The sequence below is a fragment of the Palaemon carinicauda genome, chromosome 5 (assembly GCF_036898095.1).
Source record: "Palaemon carinicauda isolate YSFRI2023 chromosome 5, ASM3689809v2, whole genome shotgun sequence".
Lineage (NCBI taxonomy): Eukaryota > Metazoa > Arthropoda > Malacostraca > Decapoda > Palaemonidae > Palaemon > Palaemon carinicauda.
The window spans coordinates 119,355,908-119,377,997 of record NC_090729.1 but is presented as its reverse complement, the minus strand read 5'-3'; the positions used below and the strand labels follow the sequence as shown (position 1 = coordinate 119,377,997).

The 22,090-nt window shown below is 48.0% G+C and overlaps 1 long non-coding RNA gene across 2 annotated transcripts in view; it reads right to left on the bottom strand.

Annotated features, from left to right (window-relative positions):
- Positions 1-22,090, bottom strand: part of LOC137641438 (uncharacterized) — a 53,892-nt gene that overhangs the window by 20,694 nt on the left and 11,108 nt on the right. Inside the window, exon 2 of one of the 2 annotated variants that reach the window (XR_011044518.1) lies at positions 5,485-5,637. This is a non-coding gene — a long non-coding RNA (uncharacterized lncRNA). Of the gene's footprint in view, positions 1-5,484; positions 5,641-22,090 lie in introns of both variants that reach the window. The other variant, XR_011044517.1, reaches the window with a different exon arrangement.

Here is a 22,090-nt window from a genome sequence, read left to right as displayed (position 1 = left end):
ATGGTGCGCATGCCCGAAAGGAGGAAGGTCTCCAAGGCCTTTCTGGTGCTCTCCTTGAACAGACCCTTGGATCACAGCAGGATGCCCAGAGACCCCAGCCAGACATCCAGCCACGAAGTGGCCTGCATGGCACACTTTGCGACCTTCTCCTGACTCAGGATCTCTGCTGCCGAAAATGTCACTTGCCGGCTAGAGTCTCTCAAGAGAGACTCCCCTGGCAAGCTCTTCCACAGAGTGGTGGAGTGGAAGAGCTAAACAAGATTCCTCCATGATCTCAAAATACCTCCTCTGTTGGACACGAGGAGGAGGTTGTTGCCAGCAGTGGAACGGCTGGAGGAGGCGAGCTCGGAGAATTGGCCCTCAACCTTATCCCTGGCACTCTTCACCCCTTGGGACCAAGGCAAAGCCGCACTGGCCTTAGTGGGTTTCTGAGTGCCAAAGACTCTGTCCCGGACCGTGTCTTTGCCCTCACGAGGGGCGATCTCCAGGTCCTTGAACCCGTTGAGATGCCTCATCAGAGTCAAGACTTGCCAGAAGGCATGTTCTGACTCATGCTGCTCTCCTCCTGGTGAACTGGCAGAAAAGTTCTAGGAGGGATGCAGGACTCCAGCAACGAAGTCTGAGGGCTCTTCTCTGCCCCAACACGAGACGATTCTCCTACTCGCGGTGGGGTCTCTCCCATTGGTGCGGTGGGAGGAGGTCTCACCTTGGTAGATTCTCCTGAGGACGGAAAAGCTTCGTCCACAGGAGAAGGAGAGAACGATGGTGGGGGGGAAGGAGCCTTCCTTACGGACTTCTTAGGAGCCAGTTTGACCCTGGGAGAAGTCACCACGATCTCTACTCCTCTCTTCCTCTTCAGTGGGGTTGGAGCTGCCGTTGGTTTGAGACCCAAATCAGCGAAGGCAGGCTTAACAGCCTGGATGACAGCTCTAATAAGGGACCCAAACCATGGCTGCTTACTGACAGACGCAGTGTCAGAGACTCCCGCAGGAGGGAAGGGGATCGAGCGATCCTTCGGAGTAGATACCATAGGGCCTGCCTGAAATGAAAGGGAAGAAAATTGGTACCTATACCTCTCTGAAGACCTCCCCTCCTCCTGCGAGCGCGCTGTTCTGCGCTTGCGGTGGGGGGGGGAGACCGTGAAGAAGATGACCTGACTGCTCTCGCTCCAGAAGACTCGCTAGGAAGCTCGCGTTGGGAAACCCGGAGGAAATTGCGCTTGGGCTCGCGCAATGGAACAATCCCAGGTTCGCGCACGGGTGCGTGGAGATGGAGGCGCAGGCACCTGAGGACGCGTGGGCGGGCGGGCGAGGGAGCGCGTGGGCGCGCGAGCGAGTGCTGGCGACCAGGAGAATAACGGCACATAGGCGAACGATGGAGCGCAGGCGAGAGATGGCGCACAGGAGAGCGATGGCGCACAGGGCGAGCAGGTGAGTGACTGCGCACAGGAGAGCGATGGCGCGCAGGGCGAGCAGGTGAGTGACTGCGCACAGGAGAGGTTGCGCGTGGGTGCGCAGGTGATCTGCGAGCAGGCTCGTTGGCGCGTGGGTGTGCTGGAGAGTGATGGCGCACAGGCGATGGGGCGCGCGGACGTGCCGGAGATCGCTGGGGTGCAGGTGCGCGATCTGGAGAAGACAGATGGGGCGCAGGATCAGCAGGCTTAGAAGCGCGTGAAGGAGACTGCACGTGGGCGCGTCGTATCCCGTCCACCTCTGAAAGTGCGCACGGTAGGAGCTGGAACCTGTGGGCGCGAAGGTGACTGAACGCGATGGCGCATAGGCGAGGGTTGACGAGAGGGAGAGTTATGAGGGCACGGAGGTGAACGCTGACGAGAGGGAGAGTTCCGAGGGCACGCAGGTGAACGCTGACGAGAGGGCGCGCAGGTGAACACTGACGAGAGGGCGCGCAGGTGAACACTGACGAGAGGGCGCGCAGGTGAACACTGACGAGAGGGCGCGCAGGTGAACACTGACGAGAAGGAGAAGGATGAGGCTTCCTTCCTACACCCAGATCCTAAGATCGTGGGCGCGCAGGCGAGCGATGGCGCGTAGTTACTCGCTGGCGCGCAGGGGAAGTTCGCTGGCGAGCTGGAGAGCGTGGGCGCGTGTCAGGATCAGGGCGCGTAGATGTGCGCTGGCGAGGAGGAAATTGCTGGCGTACAGGAGAGCGCTGACGCGCAGAAGAGCGATTGCGAGTAGGAGAGCGCTGACATGTCGACTCTGCCATAGGAGATCGCTGGCGCATTGTTTCCGGCACAGGATGACACTCAGCAACAACAGGAACAGCAGAAGGCTTGTGCGTAGCTGCGCGCGCAGGAGAACATGGGCACACAGGCAAAACCTGGCACTTAAGGGACTTGCTCACATTGTGAGACAAGCCCTTTTCCCCCAAAGGGACCGGTGCCCGTTGGATAACGGGGTGCGAGGGCGCCCACTGCGCATCAGCTGCCACGAACGGAGAAGGAGTGTCAGCAGGTCTGGCAGGCGTAGGAGATCACGAACGATCTGCAGAGAGGTCCAGAGATGCGGCTGCAACGGGCGACTCACGACAAGGAGGATCCTCTGCGGGGAACGGCGAGGGCGAGGAGCCGAAGAGGCGCCTCCTAACTCCCTTGTGGGGAGAAGGAAGACCTCTACGGCGAAGAGGAGGGCGAGCCTTGCGACGGATACGTCCTCTGGGAGCAGGAACACCTTCGTCAGTCCTCCGAAGAGGAGTCTCTGTCAGTGAACTTCCCCTAGGGGGAGAATCACCTGCAGGAGAGACCGCTGGACTCAGGTCCTCCCTCGAAGGATGTTCGGAGGGGGGAACTGAGCCTTCAGCAACATCAGCACCCAAGGCAGGGGTTTGACCAGACCCGTTGGAAGCCTCTGCCACAACAACGTCGACGATAAAAAGAGGGTCAACCTCCACTATCACCGGCGACTGTTTGACAGCTGCACCCAACTGGATCAAGTCAAACAGGGCTTCCCTGGAGGGAGAACCCTTAAGCTCCAAGGAAGCCCAAAGCTGCAATAAATCATCATTATAAACAGAAGCAGAAATAGATAAATCCTCCCCTGGAGGAAGAGGAGGAGCTGCCTCGCTATGGGAGGCAACTCCCTCTCCCGAACCCCGAGGTCGGACAACAAAAGAACTGCCTACACTACCACTTGACGGCCTCTCACGAGAGACCGATCGAGCGGGAACTTCGGAGGAGGTTCGGGCAACGGAAGAAAAGTCCTTGGAATTTTCCTTCTTCAAGGAAACCCTTGAAGGAGAAAGATCCCGCTTAGACTTCTTCCGTCTCCGGGAAAAATTCTCCCACTGGGAGGTAGACCACTCCCTGCACTCACTGCACACTTTATCCTTATCACACTGTTGACCTCTGCAGAACGGACACAAGGTGTGAGGGTCCGTCTCGACCGCCGACATATAAGTCCCACAAGGGCGGTCGGGTAAACCAGGCATTTCTGCATGATAAGGAGAGAGGCCAACTTCCAAACACACAAACTGAAAGAGAAAGCAAAAAAGATTAAGGCTGTCAAAGCGAGGGTGAGAGCACACACATCTGACCATCACCTGAGCCAAAAGTGAAGTGAATCAGTTCACCGGTGTGTGAGGGGGGAGGGGTAGCTAGCTACCCGTCCCCTACCCCCCACTAACTAGCGAGGGGGTAGTTAACCCTCGTTAAAATCTAATGGCTCGTCATTTCACCTACACCGAAAGTAATACCCTATATAAATAGCATGGTTTGTATTTCGGTTACGGAACCAAGTTTTAATCTTTAGGGCATGTGCACCTTCTGTAGATCTATTTTACTGGTAAAGAACATTCTGTAAAGTATAGTGGCATCATCAATCACTCTCAGAGTGGAGTAAGCAACCAATTACTCAAGAGTGGAGTAAACATTTTTAGGGAATTAAGCATAGCAACCAATCACTCTCAAAGTGGAGTAAAGGTTTTTAGAGAATTTAGCACAGCAACCAACTTCTCGGCTCTTAAACCAACTCAACGAGTCGCCCGCTTAACGTTTCTAAATTAGTGCAATGAGGAAGATTTTTTCCCTAAGCCCGAGTCACAGAATTGCCAAATGGTATCATGCAGCGAGCAACATCCCAAAGACTTTAGAACAAAGTCCGTCACATGTGCGAGATACACCTTGGGTATGAAGTGTTGCCCACCCGTGTTTATGAGGGATATGGGGCATCAAAGGAATACAGTAGAGGGGTCTGGATTATATGAAAAATTTCTCTAATACCTGTTGGATACTGAATACAAACAAATCTTTTATATATTTCAGGAGTGAGTAAGACATGGTTGTTGAACCTTAGTAACAAGGTAGTTGATAGTCATATGGAGGCAAGGGGCTAGATTCCAGACTTCACACCCAGTATCATCTAGTCACTCGCTTTTCCCTTCAGAATCAGGGCTTACGATAAAAAACTATGGATTATATATCAGAAAACTACAAAATGACTTGAAGAATTCGTTATTTGTTCCAACAAGAATTCAAGTACGAATCTATCTTAGTTGGGAGGTAGCACCTCTGAACTGACTGGCATATATGTATCTCCACCCCGAATTTCCAGTTCCCAGTCATTGCTGAGCAAAGAAAAATGGGCTCCTGCATCATCTCATGTAACTAACTGTAGAGATTTCCAAGCTTCTAAAATGACCCAAACCAATACATCACATTAGTACTGTAGTTTGAGGAAAATACTTACTTTGAGAAGAGGTAAAAGACTTACCATATACGTCATTCTAGGATAAATGGAGAGAGAGAGAGAGAGAGAGAGAGAGAGAGAGAGAGAGAGAGAGAGAGAGAGAGAGAGAGAGAGAGAGAGAGAGAGAGAGAGAGAGAGGTTGGTTAATGACCCTTGAAAGGCAGGAAGTACATAATCTTGAAAACTAGATGATGAGAATTTTGCTCCGCGTCAACAAAACTTAGCCGACACCCTTGGTTTCACTGTGATACAGTCAGCCAACTTATCATCGTGGGGGATGGTTAAGACACCAGAGAACAGAGAAAAAGCTGGGTAATATTGGTGCCCTAGGGTAAGTAAACTCATTACTCCCAAAATATATTACCACTGCCTATGCACCCTCAACTAATTCCCTAAATAACTCTCTGTAATATGACAACTTGCAACGCTTCTCAAGTCGCCACCACTACCGTACGCGTAACAACAAAACACCATTGTCCCCAACTAACAACACTTATTGATACTGTAGTGCATACTTTTGTAATATATGTACAGTACTATCGGTACAGTACAGCTTAATTAGCCAAGTTGAGACATCATTCTTAAGCGATTGCTGTCTTTCCAAGCTTGCTTCACAGCCATACCAGCTCATCTTCTAATATAGTACTGTACTGTACTTCATATACTGTACTACATGTAAATATACTCTGAGTTCTTCCTGTTCAATAAACATATGAATACCCTAAGGCAATTAACACTAAAAATAAGATAAAGAAAAAACTTCACATACAACACCACTTACCATTAACCGAGTACTACGCAACAAAATCTTGTGACCCATAAAGCAATCCTTAGGGCTTTTTGTGGGTGTAGCATTCACCGTATTGAACTTGAAAGGCATCTATACACAGTACAGTACCGTAGAATCCTTACGTAACAGATGAGTAACCCACAACTACTGGAGAAAAAAAATATTCATTAGTTATACTGCAAATACTAATAAATTTCTCTATCTTAAGATATCAGAGATAGAGATACATTATAAACCTCAAGTGCTTCCTAACAATTTTGCGTTTAAATATTGTATCAGATTAATTATACTATCTCAATTGATATAACCTTGTGGGAAATGCAACAGTATTGAAAAACTAATAAAAACAACTTCAACCAACAGCAATAAGTAAGAGCGCTAAAGTTCTGTCTACTGCTGCAACCTTAGATTAATACAAATTAACTGCAGTTTTAGAAAGTATAAGTACATGCTGATGATACTCATGTAAAAATAAAAGTCTATACTGTATTTGCATAGAATAAAACCTACTTTCCTCTGAAATTGTCCAAAATTGTTTTGTCCGCCAACGAATCTGGAAGGAGTTTATATTTTATACCCTGCTTGTGTTTGTGTGCATGTGTGTGTGTTTGTGAACAGCTTTCTGGCGACAATTTTAATCATGAGTTATGAAACTTGAAGGGTTTATCTTTAAGTAAAAAACTGGAAATGATTAAATTTTTGGAAGGACAAGGTAAAAGTTCAAGGTAACTGTCAAGAAAAACGGCCAATTCACGAAATCAGTCGTAAGTTTGGACATCGTTGTCACAGAAACTGCAAAGTTGGTTCATATTTGAGTGTATGAAAATCCACAGCAATTAATAGATGTCAAGGTAAAAAATAAGGGTCAGGTAAACCAAAAGATCGAGAAACAAGCTGCTGCGGAGGAGGTCTGCGCTCTACCGAGTGCCCTTCTAGTTACAGTATATACTGTATAAAAGTGATATTTTGATTATAAAATAAATTTTTGAATATACTTACCCGGTGAATATATAATAGCTGACGTCTCGACAGAAAAACACAAAAACTCGCGAGCGATCGCCATGAAGGTTGCGGGTGTGCCCACCAGCGCCAACTATCGGCCAGATACCGCATATACATGTACATGTAAACAGCTTCAGTTCTTCTCATCCCGCTGGGTCTCTATCGGGGAGGAAGGGGGGGGCCTTTAATTTATATATTCACCGGGTAAGTATATTCAAAAATTTATTTTATAATCAAAATATAATTTCTAAATATTAAACTTAGCCGGTGAATATATAATAGCTGATTCACACCCATGGTGGTGGGTAGAGACCAGTATTAATACAGTTTACGGCATATATGCTTAGAGTTTTTGACAGTTATATCATAACAAAACCCAAATATATATAGGTACCTGGTAAGGAAGCTGACTTTGACAATTACTCTGCCTTGTTAGTCTGTCTTCCTCACGAAGCCCAGCCATCCTCTTAGGATGCTGAAAGACTCCCAGGAGCTGAAGTATCAAGGGCGGCAACCCATACAACAGGACCTCATCAAACCCCTAATCTGGGCGCTCTCAAGAAATGACATTTGACCACCCGCCAAATCAACCAGGATGCGAAAGGCTTCTTAGCCTTCCGTACAACCCAAAAACAAGATTAAAAACATTTCAAGAGACAGATTAAAAGGATATTGGAATTAAGGGAATGTAGTGGTAGAACCCTCACCCACTACTGCACTCGCTGCAACGAATGGACCCAGTGTGTAGCAGTCCTCATAAAGAGTCTGGACATCTTTTAAGTAAAATGACGTGAATACCGACTTGCTTCTCCAAAAGGTCGCGTCCATAATACTTCGCAGAGATCTATTTTGCTTAAAGGCCACGGAAGTTGCTATAGCTCTTACTTCGTGTGTCTTAACCTTAAACAAGCAACGGTCTGTTTCACTCAAGTGAAAATGAGCCTCTCGGATTAAAAATCTGATAAAATATGACAAAGCATTCTTTGACATAGGTAATGATAGCTTCTTAACTGAGCACCATAAGGCCTCAGATCCACCTTGTAAGGACTTAGTACGAGCTAAGTAGAACTTAAGAGCTCTAACTGGACACAGTACTCTTTCAAGTTCGTTGCCTACGATCTCTGACAGGCAAGGTGTATCAAATGACTTAGGCCAAGGATGAGAAGGCAGTTCATTTTTGGCCAGGAAACCAAGCTGAAGTGAACATGTGGCTTTATCTGTGGAAAAGCCGATGTTCTTACTGAAGGCATGAATCTCACTGACCCTTTTAGCCGAAGCCAAGCACACTAGGAAAAGTGTCTTGAGGGTGAGATCCTTCAGGGAGGCTGAATGTAATGGCTCAAACCTGTCTGACATCAGGAACCTTAGGACCATGTCTAAGTTCCATCCAGGAGTTGCCATACGACGTTCCTTAGAGGTCTCGAAAGACTTAAGGAGATCTTGGAGATCTTTATTATTGGAAAGATCTAAGCCTCTATGTCGAAAGACCGAAGCCAACATGCTCCTGTAGCCCTTAATAGTGGGTGCTGAGAGGGAGCGAACATTTCTCAGATGTAAGAGAAAATCTGCGATTTGGGCTACAGAGGTACTGGAAGAGGACACAGATGCTGACTTGCACCAGTCTCGAAAGACTTCCCACTTCGACTGGTATACTTTGATGGTAGAAGCTCTCCTAGCTCTCGCAATCGCACTGGCTTCCTCCTTCGAAAAGCCTCGAGCTCTTGAGAGTCTTTCGATAGTCTGAAGGCAGTCAGACGAACCGCGGGGAGGCTTTGATGAACATCCTTTACGTGGGGCTGACATAAGAGATCTACCCTTAGAGGAAGACTCCTTGGAATGTCTACCAGCCATTGAAGTACCTCGGTGAACCACTCTCTCGCGGGCCAGAGGGGAGCAACCAACGTCAACCTTGTCCCTTCGTGAGAGGCGAACTTCTGCAGTACCTTGTTGACTATCTTGAATGGTGGGAATGCATGTAAGTCCAGGTGAGACCTGTCCAGTAGAAACGCGTCTATGTGGATCGCCTCTGGATCTGGGACTGGTGAGCAATAGATTGGGAGCCTTTTGGTCAACGAGGTGGCAAAGAGGTCTATGGTGGGTTGACCCCAAGTCGCCCAAAGACTCTTGCACACGTCCTTGTGGAAAGTCCATTCCATGGGGATCACCTGACCTCTCCGACTGAGACAGTCTGCCAAGACGTTCAAGTCCCCCTGGATGAATCTTTTCAACAGGAAGATGCCTCGATTTTTTGACCATATGAGGAGGTTCCTTGCGATCACGTACAGCGTGTGGGAGTGAGTGCCTCCTTGCTTGGAGATGTACGCCAAAGCTGTGGTGTTGTCTGAATTGACCTCTACCACTTTGTTTCGAAGAATGCTCTCGAAATTCATCAAGGCCAAGTGGACTGCTAATAGCTCCTTGCCGTTGATGTGCATGCTCTTCTGAACTGAGGTCCAAAGACCCGAGCATTCCCGACCGTCCAGGGTCGCACCCCAACCCAAATCCGACGCGACTGAGATACGTGGTTTGGGTTCTTGACTGCTAGAGACAGGCCCTCTCTCAGACTGATGTTGCTCTCCCACCAGTTCAGGCATGCTTTTACTGGTTCGGAGACCGGGATTGATACAGCCTCTAAAGTCTTTCCCTTGTTCCAGTGAGAGTCTAAATGGAACTGGAGAGGCCGAAGGTGCAGTCTCCCTAGCGAGACAAACTGCTCCAGGGATGACAGAGTCCCTACGAGACTCATCCAACTCCTTACTGAACAACGTTCTCTTTTCAGCATTAGTCGGACTTTGAGCAGGGCTTGTTCTATTCGGGTGGCAGACGGAAAAGCCCGAAAAACTAGACTGCGAATCTCCATCCCCAAATATAGAATCGTCTGGGATGGAATCAGTTGGGACTTTTCTAAGTTGACCAAAAGTCCCAACTCCTTGGCCAGACCCAACGTCCAATGTAGATCCTGCAGACAACGATGACTGGACGATGCTCTGAGAAGCCAGTCGTCCAAGTACAGGGAGGCTCGAATTCCCGATAGATGAAGGAATTTTGCCACATTCCTCATGAGCCTCGTAAACACGAGAGGAGCAGGACTGAGGCCGAAGCACAGTGCTCGAAACTGGTACACCACATTCCTGTAAACAAACCTCAGAAACGGTTGGGAATCCGGGTGTATAGGAATGTGGAAGTACGCATCTCGCAGGTCGAGAGAGACCATCCAGTCTCCCTCTCTGACCGCTGCTAAGACGGACTTCGTGATCTCCATCGTAAATTTTGTTTTCGTAACAAAAACGTTGAGCGCACTGACGTCTAGCACTGGCCTCCAACCTCCTGTATGCTTTGGGACTAGGAAGAGACGGTTGTTAAACCCCGGTGATTGAAGGTCCGAGACTTTCACCACCGCTCCCTTCTCTAGCAACAGAGACACTTCGTGATGTAGGGCTTGTCTCTTTGACTCCTCTCGATACCTGGGAGAGAGGTCTATGGGAACTGTTACTAGAGGAGGTCTGTGTACAAAATGTTATTTTTATTAGTAAAATAAATTTTTGAATATACTTACCCGATAATCATGTAGCTGTCAACTCCGTTGCCCGACAGAATTCTATGGAGGGATACGCCAGCTATCACAATACTAGAAGGGGGTGTACTTACCAGCGCCACCTGTGGCCAGGTACTATAGTACTTCTTGTTGACACCTCCTCAATTTTTCCTCGGTCCACTGGTTCTCTATGGGGAGGAAGGGAGGGTCAATTAAATCATGATTATCGGGTAAGTATATTCAAAAATTTATTTTACTAATAAAAATAACATTTTTCAATATTAAACTTACCCGATAATCATGTAGCTGATTCACACCCAGGGGGGTGGGTGAAAACCAGTGTACAAGATTAAAGGATAGCTAAGTATCCCATATTTCATATGACAGTTATCTCAAATAACAATGAAATAATAAGTACCTGGTAAGGAAGTCGAATTGAACCGTTACTCTGCCTCTTTTTTAAGTTCGTCTTCCTTACTGAGCGCAGCGTTCCTCTTGGAGGCTGAATCAATTCAAAGGTGCTAAAGTATATAGGGCTGCAACCCCTACTAAAGGACCTCTACACAACCTCTAACCCAGGCGCTTCTCAAGAATGAATTGACCACCCGCCAAATCAAAAGGATGCGGAAGGCTTCTTAGCCTACCGTAACAACCATAAAAACAACAATAAAAGCATTCAAGAGAAAGGTTAAAAAAGGTTATGGGATTAAGGGAATGTAGTGGCTGAGCCCTCACCTACTACTGCACTCGCTGCTACGAATGGTCCCAGGGTGTAGCAGTTCTCGTAAAGAGACTGGACATCTTTAAGATAAAATGATGCAAACACTGACTTGCTCCTCCAATAGGTTGCATCCATTATGCTCTGCAGAGAACGGTTTTTATTAAAGGCCATCGAAGTAGCTACGGCTCTTACTTCGTGGGTCCTTACCTTCAGCAATGCAAGGTCTTCCTCCTTTAAGTGAGAATGGGCTTCTCTAATCAGAAGCCTTATATAATACGAAACCCCATTCTTGGACATGGGTCTCGAAGGTTTCTTGATGGCACACCATAAGGCTTCTGACTGTCCTCGAATAGGTTTAGACCTACTAAGATAATACTTGAGAGCTCTGACAGGGCAAAGAACTCTCTCTAGTTCGTTACCTACCATGTTGGAGAGGCTAGGTATTTCAAACGATCTAGGCCAAGGACGTGAAGGAAGTTCGTTCTTTGCTAGGAATCCGAGCTGAAAAGAACATGTTGCAGATTCGGTCGTGAAACCAATGTTCTTGCTGAAGGCATGAACCTCACTGACTCTCTTAGCTGTTGCAAGGCAGACGAGAAAAAGAGTCTTGAGTGTAAGGTCCTTGAAGGAAGCTGACTGGAGAGGTTCGAACCTAGGTGACATAAGGAACCTTAAGACTACGTCTAGGTTCCAGCCTGGAGTGGATAGACGACGCTCTTTAGAAGTCTCAAAAGACTTAAGGATGTCTTGAAGGTCCTTGTTGGAAGAAAGGTCCAAACCTCTGTGGCGGAGAACTGAAGCCAACATACTCCTGTACCCTTTAATCGTAGGGGCTGAAAGGGATCTCTCATTCCTAAGATGTAATAGGAAGTCAGCTATTTGGGTCACAGAGGTATTGGTAGAGGATACTGAATTGGCTCTACACCAGCTCCGGAAGACTTCCCACTTAGATTGGTAGACTCTACGAGTGGAAACCCTTCTAGCTCTGGCAATCGCACTGGCTGCCTCCTTCGAAAAGCCTCTAGCTCTAGCGAATCTTTCGACAGTCTGAAGGCAGTCAGCCGAAGAGCGTGGAGGTTTGGATGCAACCTGTCTACGTGAGGTTGACGTAGAAGGTCCACTCTTAGAGGTAGAGTCCTGGGGATGTCGACTAGCCATAGAAGTACCTCTGTGAACCATTCTCTTGCAGGCCAAAGGGGAGCAACCAGCGTCAGCCGTGTCCCTTTGTGCGAGATGAATTTCTGCAGGACTTTGTTTATTATCTTGAACGGTGGGAATGCGTAAAGGTCGAGATGGGACCAGTTCAGCAGAAAAGCATCCACATGAACTGCTGCAGGGTCTGGAACTGGGGAACAGTACAGCGGAAGTCTCTTGGTCATGGAGGTGGCAAACAGATCTATGGTAGGTTGACCCCACAAGGTCCAAAGTCTGTTGCACACACTCTTGTGGAGGGTCCATTCCGTGGGAATGACCTGATTCCTTCTGCTTAGGCGATCTGCTGAGACGTTCATGTTGCCCTGAATGAACCTCGTGACTAAAGTGAGGTTTTGACTTCTTGACCAAATGAGGAGGTCCCTTGCGATCTCGTATAGGCTCCTCGAATGGGTCCCTCCTTGCTTGGAGATGTAAGCCAAGGCTGTGGTGTTGTCTGAGTTCACCTCCACCACTTTGCCTAGCAGGAGGGACTTGAAGTTCAGCAGGGCTAAATGAACTGCTAGTAGCTCCTTGCAGTTGATGTGGAGCGTTCCCTGTTCCTCATTCCACGTTCCCGAGCATTCCCGTCCGTTCAAGGTCGCACCCCAGCCCGAGTCCGATGCATCTGAGAAGAGATGAAGATTGGGGGTCTGAATAGCCAACGATAGGCCCTCCCTGAGAAGGAGATTGTTCTTCCACCACAAGAGAGTGGTCTTCATCTCTTTGGTGACTGGGATAGAGACTGCTTCGAGAGTCAAACCCTTGTCCCAATGAGCTGCAAGATGGAATTGAAGAGGGCGGAGGTGGAGTCTCCCTAGCTCGACGAACAGGGCCAGAGATGAAAGGGTCCCTGTGAGACTCATCCACTGTCTCACCGAGCAACTGCTCCTCTTCAGCATGCTCATGATGCAATCTAGGGCTTGGCTTATCCTGGGGGCCGATGGAAAAGCCCGAAAATCCTGACTCCGAATCTCCATTCCCAGGTACACAATGGATTGGGAGGGAATGAGCTGAGACTTTTCTATGTTGACTAACAGACCCAGTTCTCTGATTATGTCCAAAGTCCAGTTGAGACTCTCCAGACAGCGACGACTCGTGGAGGCTCTCAACAGCCAGTCGTCTAAGTAGAGGGAGGCTCTGATGTCCGATAAGTGGAGGAATTTTGCTATATTCCTCATCAGATGCGTGAACACCATAGGAGCTGTGCTTAGGCCAAAACACAGGGCTTGGAATTGGTAGACAACCTTTCCAAAAACGAATCTCAGGAAAGGTTGGGAGTCTGGATGAATAGGAACGTGAAAGTAGGCATCTTTCAAGTCCAACGAGACCATCCAGTCCTCCTGCCTGACCGCTGCTAGGACCGACTTCGTCGTCTCCATCGTGAACGTCTGCTTGGTGACATACGCATTGAGCGCGCTGACGTCCAGCACCGGTCTCCAACCTCCTGTCTTCTTGGCCACCAGAAAGAGACGGTTGTAGAAGCCCGGGGATTGATGGTCCCGGACTATAACCACTGCCTTCTTCTGCACAAGTAGTGACACCTCCTGGTGCAACGCTAGCCTCTTGTCCTCTTCTTTGTAGTTGGGAGAGAGGTTGATGGGAGATGTGGTCAGAGGGGGTTTGAGGCAGAATGGAATCCTGTAACCCTCCCTCAGCCAACTGACAGACTGGGCGTCTGCACCTCTCTTTTCCCAGGCTTGCCAGAAGCTCTTGAGTCTGGCTCCTACTGCTGTCTGGAGATGCGGAGAGTCAGTTTTTTCCTTTAGAGGCCTTGGAACCTTTCCTAGACTTGCTCCTGGAAGAGTCTGGACGGGAGCTTCCTCGGCTGGGGGCTCTACCACGAAAGGGCGGTATGAACCTCGTAGCAGGAGTATCAGCCACTGGGGTGCGATAAGTCCTGGGGACTGAGGTAGCAACCTTAGTCTTACGAGCCGATGAGGCTACAAGATCATGTGTGTCCTTTTGTATCAGGGCAGCAGACAAGTCCTTAACCAGCTCTTCGGGGAAGAGGAACTTCGAGAGCGGAGCGAAAAGGAGTTGAGACCTTTGACAAGGTGTAATGCGGGAGGAAAGGAAGGTACAAAGCTGTTCCCTTTTCTTAAGAACCCCTGATACAAACATCGACGCAAGCTCGCCAGATCCATCTCTAATGGCCTTATCCATGCAGGACATTAATAGCATGGCAGAATCCTTGTCCGCAGGGGAGGTCTTCTTGCTGAGGGCCCCCAGGCACCAGTCTAGGAAGTTGAACATCTCAAATGCTCTAAAAACACCCTTCAGGAAGTGATCAAGGTCTGAGAAGGTCCAGCAAACCTTAGAGCGCCTCATTGCAGTTCTACGAGGCGAGTCTACCAGACTTGAGAAGTCAGCCTGGGCAGAGGCAGGTACTCCCAAGCCTGGTTCCTCTCCTGTGGCATACCAAACGCCCGCTTTAGAAGTGAGCTTAGTCGGAGGAAACATGAACGAAGTCTTGCCAAGGTGTTGCTTAGTCTGCAACCACTCCCCTAAGATCCTTAACGCTCTCTTAGAGGACCTTGCTAGGACTAGCTTAGTATAGGTAGACTTAGCTGGTTGCATGCCCAGCGAAAACTCAGATGGTGGAGAGCGGGGAGTAGCAGAGACAAAGTGGTCTGGGTATACCTCCCTAAACAGAGCCAAGACCTTACGAAAGTCAATAGAAGGCGGAGAAGACTTGGATTCATCCACGTCTGATGAGGGATCCAGGTGTGCCGCCTCATCATCAGACGCCTCATCACCAGAGTGTAGCGAAGAGATCGGAAAGGTATGCTGAACAGCAGAGTCAGAACGAGCTGGAACAACAATATTAGTGGTTTCCTCTTCAAGAATCTGTTGAGGGAACACCTGAGGCTCAGACTGCAAAGGCTGAACAAAAGAAGAAGCAGAAGGTAGGCGCATGGGTGGAGGAGGCTGACTCCTGGCATGAGTGGCTGAACTCAAGGGTTGCGCTTGCTGAGTGGTTGGCGGAAGCGGAGTAGCAAGTTCCTGTTCCTGCGGTGTGAGCGGAGAGCGATGAGGTAGAGGCTGCGCAGAACGTAGTAAATGTCTCGCGAGTTGAGGCTCCTGAGGCGCAAGGCTAAGGTGTTGTGGTGCTTGCCTTGCGGAGGGTTGAGCTCGCTGCAGCGAGAGCTGAGGAGACAGACTCATGGATGGGAGAGGTTGTTGTACCTCAACCGAGTGTTGCATCACTGGTGGAGCAGCAAGTGGAAGCGGAGGAAGAGAGGTATAAGCCTCCTGATCCCATTGCTGAGGTTGCCTTAAGGAAGGCGGAGGCTGTACACCACTGGGAACAGTAAACTCAGAACGTGGCTCAACATCGTACGCCTGGCAGGCGGTACTGCGGTCAGGCGGAGCGAGCGCAGGCGGAGCGAGTGCAGGCGGAGGCGGAGGCGCAACCTTCTCAGCCCGACACTCACGCATCAAGACCGAAAGCTGTGCCTGCATGGACTGCAGTAGAGTCAACTTGGGGTCGGCAGACACTACAGTCTGCTGAGGCAAAGCCTTAACAGCAGAGATCTGTTGCGGCAGAACCTTACTCCTCTTGGGCGGAGTGCAGTCGACTGATGACTGCGGCGAGTCAGAGCTGAGCCAATGACTGCAGCCCGGTTGAGCACTCGCGGACTGGACTCTGCGTTTGAGTGGTCTAGAGACCTGAGTCCAGCGTTTCTTCCCTGACAATTGATCAGCGGACGAGTAAAAGACGGGCTCAATCGTCTGCAGGTGGGAGTGACGGTCTCTGGAAGACACGCCCGCAACCACCGAGGATACTTCTGTGCGCCGATCAAGGCCTGCCGAACCCTTTTGCCCTTCGACATTGCTTCTCCCCTGGGCTTGGGAGCTTGCAAGAGGTCCCGGACTGGGAGGACGACTGGCACGCACAGAAGTATCCTCACGCACCACACTGACACTGACACTAGCACTTGGCACTGCACTGACACTAGCACTCGTCACAGCACTGGCACTAATTCCACCCACTGCACTCTTGACCTTAAGTTCCTTGACTTCGGCCATAAGAGACTTATGATCACTTACCACTGACTCTACTTTATCGCCTAAGGCCTGAATAGCACGCAAAACAACAGACATATCAGGCTGAGGGCAAATAGTAGGTTCGGGGGTAGCCACTACAGGGGTAGGAAAAGGTAGGGGATCATGAGGTGAGGAAAAAAGTGAAGAGTGAGAAGAACTCCTCCTAACTCTGCCTCTCTCTAACTTAGTTGAATACTTCAAAAGACGGACAAAATCAAGTTCCGAAAGTCCGGCGCATTCCTCACATCGATTTTCTAACTGACAGGGCCTATCCCTACAGTCAGAACAAGCGGTGTGAGGATCTACCGAGGCCTTCGGAATACGTCTATTACAAGACCTACATCGCCTATGGGTGGGGGCTTGTGAAATGTCAGACATCTTGAATCCAAAGAGTTAGCCAAGTGGGGTTTCAAAATCAAGCAAAAGATCGTTAACCGTTAATCAGGACTATATAAAAGCTATCTAAGCTAATATAAGAAGTTTTCCAGTAAAGCGACAGCCGAAATCTGAGAGAATACTTCACCAAAAGCCGTGAAAATACTCGAAGATCATAAGCGTATCCCAGAACGTCTTGCCGGAAGCACGACAGAGGAAAAATTGAGGAGGTGTCAACAAGAAGTACTATAGTACCTGGCCACAGGTGGCGCTGGTAAGTACACCCCCTTCTAGTATTGTGATAGCTGGCGTATCCCTCCATAGAATTCTGTCGGGCAACGGAGTTGACAGCTACATGATTATCGGGTAAGTTTAATATTGAAAACGGTATTTTGTACCCCTCCTTGAGCAACAGAACAGACTCTTGGTCTGCACCCCTCTTCTCCCAGGCCTGCCAGAAGCTGTTCAGTCTGGCCCCTACCGCTGTCTGAGGCCGTGGGCAGTCAGACTCTGCCACGGGAGGACTTGGCTCCTCTCTTCTTACCTCTCTTTCCCTCGGCACGAGAGCCTCCCCTGCTGGGAGCTCTGCCACGAAAGGGCGGGATAAATCTAGACGCAGGAGTCTCTATTCTGGGTCTCACAACAAAGGATGAAGAAGGAGCTCCCTTGCGAGCAGAAGAAGCCATCAGATCATGTGTGTCCTTCTGCACAAGCGAAGCAGCATCCTTAATCAGCTGTTGTGGAAACAAGGCAGCCGATAAGGGAGCAAAGAGCAGTTCCGATCTTTGACAGGGAGTAACTCCTGCTGAAAGGAAAGAGCAAAGGGTTTCTCTCTTCTTCAAGACTCCCGACGTAAAAGTGGAGGCGAGCTCATTGGAGCCATCGCGGATGGCTTTATCCATACAGGACATAATAAGTAAGGATACATCTTGGTCAGCAGACGAGATCTTCCTACTTAATGCTCCTAATGACCAATCTATTAAGTTAAAAACTTCAAAGGCCCTGTATACGCCTTTAAGGAGATGGTCAAGGTCCGAGGAGGACCAACAAATCTTCGAGCGTCTCATGGCCAGGCGATGGGGAGAGTCTACGAGGCTTGAGAAGTCACCCTGGGCAGAGGCAGGGACTCCCAAGCCGAGAACTTCTCCCGTGTCATACCAGACGCTCTATCTAGAAGCTAGCTTAAAAGGTGGGAAGGCAAAGGCCGTCTTCCCCAAACTCCTCCTGGTAACCAACCAGTCGCCTAGAAGACGTAAAGCCCTCTTAGAAGAGCGAGAAAGCACTAGCTTAGTAAAGGCAGGCTTGGTAGCAGCTAAGCCTAGCGCAAACTCAGACGGAGGCGAACGAGGAGCAACAGCAACAAAATGATCTGGGAAAAGATCTTTGAAAATCATCATGATTTTCTTAAAATCCATGGAAGGTTGTACAGCCTTAGGTTCTTCTACATCCGACAAAACGTCCAAAGGATTATCATTAGAAGGAGGATCAGCAACGTCCTCATCTGAAGGAACCTCGTCCGACAACTGATGAGTCTCAAGCAAGGGAGAGACCTGCCTTGGTGGCAATGCTTGACAAGCAGAGTCCACACGCACAGGAGCATCAGTAGCAGTCCAGGACGCTACGTCATGTAACTGCTTAACGGACTGACTAGCAACAACAACAGGAGCGGGAGGACGCTCGACGTCAACTCGAGACTGCCTAGATTGAGCAGTTAAACCAACTCGACTGTGGTGCTTGACACTCAACGTCAAAACAAGTCAACTTAGCTGGTTGGCGAACGTCCTGAACGTCAACACGAGCATGCGGCAGCGGCTGAACGTCCACAAGCGGCTGAAAGTCAACACGGGACTGCATCGAGTGAGGCTCTAAGTCACGTGACTGACGTGACTTTGTAACGTCAACGTCAACAGGACGAGCAAAGGCTCGTTTGGGCGGCTGACGGCCAGGATCTCGATCAGCGTAACGGCGAGGATCATCGTTAACCTGCTCAGCAGTATACTCCTCCATAAGAGAGGCAAGCTTATTCTGCATATCCTGCAGTACAACCCATTTAGGATAAACGGGAGTGGGTGCGGGTCGAGACGATGGTAACGTCTGTGACTGCAAAACATTGCCTAAACTAAGACTCTCGGAGCCCGTGTTACGCTTCTGTTTAGGCGGCGAGCAGTCTTCCGATGACTGCACAGGGTCAGAGCTGTCCCAATGGCTACAACCAGGACGCTGGACCTGTCCTGAAGGGACTGACTTCCGCTTTAAGGGTCTCGAAACCTTGCTCCACGGTTTCTTACGCGAGAAGCCTTCGGATGACGAGGAGAAAACCGCCTCGCTCGTCTTATGGTAGGGGCGGTCTTGACGAGACTCGCCCGAAACCATAGAGGGAACGTCTGTTCGTTGGTTAAAGCCTCTCGTCCCCATAAGTCCTACGACATTACTTCTCCCTGGTGCATGGGAGCTTGCAAGAGGTCTCGGACTAGGCGAACGACAAGCACGAACAGACGAACCCTCGGTCGCAACACTGATAACACTTTGCGCACTAATCACTTTATCCCCACGATTTTCTAATGTGGCACTCTGACACTTTAACTCTTTTACATCCGCCATGAGTTGATTACGGTCCGTAGCCAAAGATTCAACTCTCTCGCCCAATGCTTGAATGGCACGCAACATATCCCGCATTGATGGTTCATGAGTGCTAGTAGAGGGTTCAGGCACAACTACTACTGGGGAAGGATTAGGTTCAGGGGCATGGGAGGAGGAAAATTCTAATGATCTAGAGGAACTTCTCCTCACCCTATCTCTCTCTAGCTTACGAAAATACTTATCAAACTCTAGCCAGTCGAATTCCGAAAGTACCACGCACTCATCACACCGATCTCCTAATTGACAGGTTTTACCCCGACAATTAGAACACACGGTATGTGGGTCGAGAGAGGCCTTTGGAAGACATTTGTTACAATCCCTAGCATTACATTTACGAAATTTAGGAATTGGAGAAGGATCAGCCATTTTGAAAAGTCAAAGAAAATCCAAAAACAATCCAAAGTCATCAACAATAAAATCTATCCAAAAAAGAGTTCAAGAGTTTAAATTGAAGATAAAAACACCTGCACTGCGAAAGCTCAAAACCAAAAAGAAGTACTTCACCAAGAATGACGAAAAACTCCAGGTCAACAGCGAGTAATGGAATCAACTTGTCGACAAGACCGACAGAGAAGAACTGGAGCTGTTTACATGTATATGCGGTATCTGGCCGATAGTTGGCGCTGGTGGGCACACCCGCAACCTTCATGGCGATCGCTCGCGAGTTTTTGTGTTTTTCTGTCGAGCCGTCCGAGACGTCAGCTATTATATATTCACCGGCTAAGTTTAATATTTAAAAAGAGGGAATTGGGAAACAAAAAATTAGAGGTTTGCACCTTACAATAATGGATATTTTGGTTCAAGAGACACTAGTGCATATTGGCACTTAATAAAACTTTCTCTTTAACCCTTCCAATCCCAACCCCTTTGTGAACAAATTTTTCCCATACGCCCAGTGCTTGAGATAGCTTTCTCGTAACTGATCTTAGGACAAAAACTATCAACGCTAAGAAATATTAAAAAAAATTATTGTACACCTAAAAGAATCTTTCCCATGGTTATAATTTTACATGCGTATTTAGTCAAATTTATAAGCATAAATAAAAAAATAAGAATACTGCAGAAAAATTAAGTCATGACATTGAACTTGATCACATTTTCACTGAGAGAGCACACTAAACCTAATGAAATTTTGCCGTTATCTGGATATTTACCAATGCTGTTACGTCCCTATTAAGAGCTGAATAGTGAACCAAGTTTAGCTCCCGAATACTCATCAGAGTTTGCTTTATCAGTATGCATTGTGGGTAAAGATGCCTAACCATATTGTACTGCGCGTAACTACTGTACACTGTACTGTGCGTAACCATATTGAACTGTGCATAACCACATTGTACAGTGCATAACCACATTGTACAGTGCGTAACCACATTGTACAGTGCGTAACCACATTGTACAGTGCGTAACCACATTGTACAGTGCGTAACCACATTGTACAGTGCGTAACCACATTGTACAGTGCGTAACCATACTGTACTGCGCGTAACCACATTATACACATTGTACTGTGCGTAACCACATTGTACACATTGTACTGTGCGTAACCACATTGTACACATTGTACTGTGCGTAACCACATTATACACATTGTACCGTGCGTAACCATATTGTACTGTGCATAACCACACTGTACTGTGCGTAACCATATTGTACTGGGCGTAACCACATTGTACTGTGTGCGTAACCACATTGTACTGTGTGCGTAACCACATTGTACTGCACGTAACCTTATTGTACTGTGCGTAACCACATTGTACACATTGTACTGTGCGTAACCACATTGTACACATTGTACTGTGCGTAACCACATTGTACACATTGTACTGTGCGTAACCACATTATACACATTGTACTGTGCGTAACCATATTGTACTGTGCATAACCACACTGTACTGTGCGTAACCATATTGTACTGGGCGTAACCACATTGTACACATTGTACTGTGTGCGTAACCACATTGTACTGTGTGCGTAACCACATTGTACTGCACGTAACCATATTGTACTGTGCGTAAACATATTGTACTGCGCGTAACCATATTATACAGTGTGTAACCATACTCTACTGTGCGTAACCATATTACACTGTGGGTAAGAATGTCAGATCATATTTTTCCTTTCGAAATTGTAGCAATGCAAGAGACTGTGAAATTTCATTAGTTCCTCTGTTTTAAGTTTATCCAATCAAATGGAATTTTCTCATTGCAAAGTAGGAAAAGGTTACAATTTCACAGTGATGTCCTGCTTAGTGTCAATGTGTGATTTGCACTCTGTTGAATATAATTGGGAACCATCATTACCAGGCACAAGTTATATTTTTCAGTAAATATAACAAATTTTTAAAGTAATGTAATTTGTATTTTTCCTAACTATAAGACGCCGATTCTTTTAATAGTAGTGTGATTTCTGTTTAGCTGGAAGACCGTTAAAGATGTGTGTCGGCGGTTACTAATGGGCAGTGGGTTAAGCCCTGCCCCATTGCCAGCACACTAAGACATCCCTTCAACCTCCACCTACACTAGGGAGTGTAGGGCGATTGAGGAAGGAAATGAGACTTGCAAGACGATGGTTTGTCTTATTAGGAAAATTAGATATTACTTTCAAAATCTGTGAGTTGTTCCTACGTGAATAAAAACCCACATCCTTTAACAGGAGGCTCATCATGAGGCGAGAGGAAGCTCCTATAACCAAACTAGCTGGTTTAAAATCCTGACATGTCAAACACCGGACTGTAAGAGGTGGGGATGTAAACTCCAGTCACATTTTACCCGAGATTAAGATCCAAGAGGTTGAGCTACGTTTCTGTTTATGGGCAGATGGTCAAGGAAGAAAATAGGTTGAGCTATGATTCTGTTTATGGACAGATGGTCCAGGAAGAACAGAGGTTGAGCTATGCTTCTGTTTATGGACAGATGGTCAAGGAAGAAAATAGGTTGAGCTATGCTTCTGTTTATGGACAGATGGTCAAGGAAGAAAATAGGTTGAGCTATGCTTCTGTTTATGGACAGATGGTCAAGGAAGAACAGAGGTTGAGCTACGTTTCTGTTTATGGACAGATGGTCAAGGAAGAACCTCTTATCCCT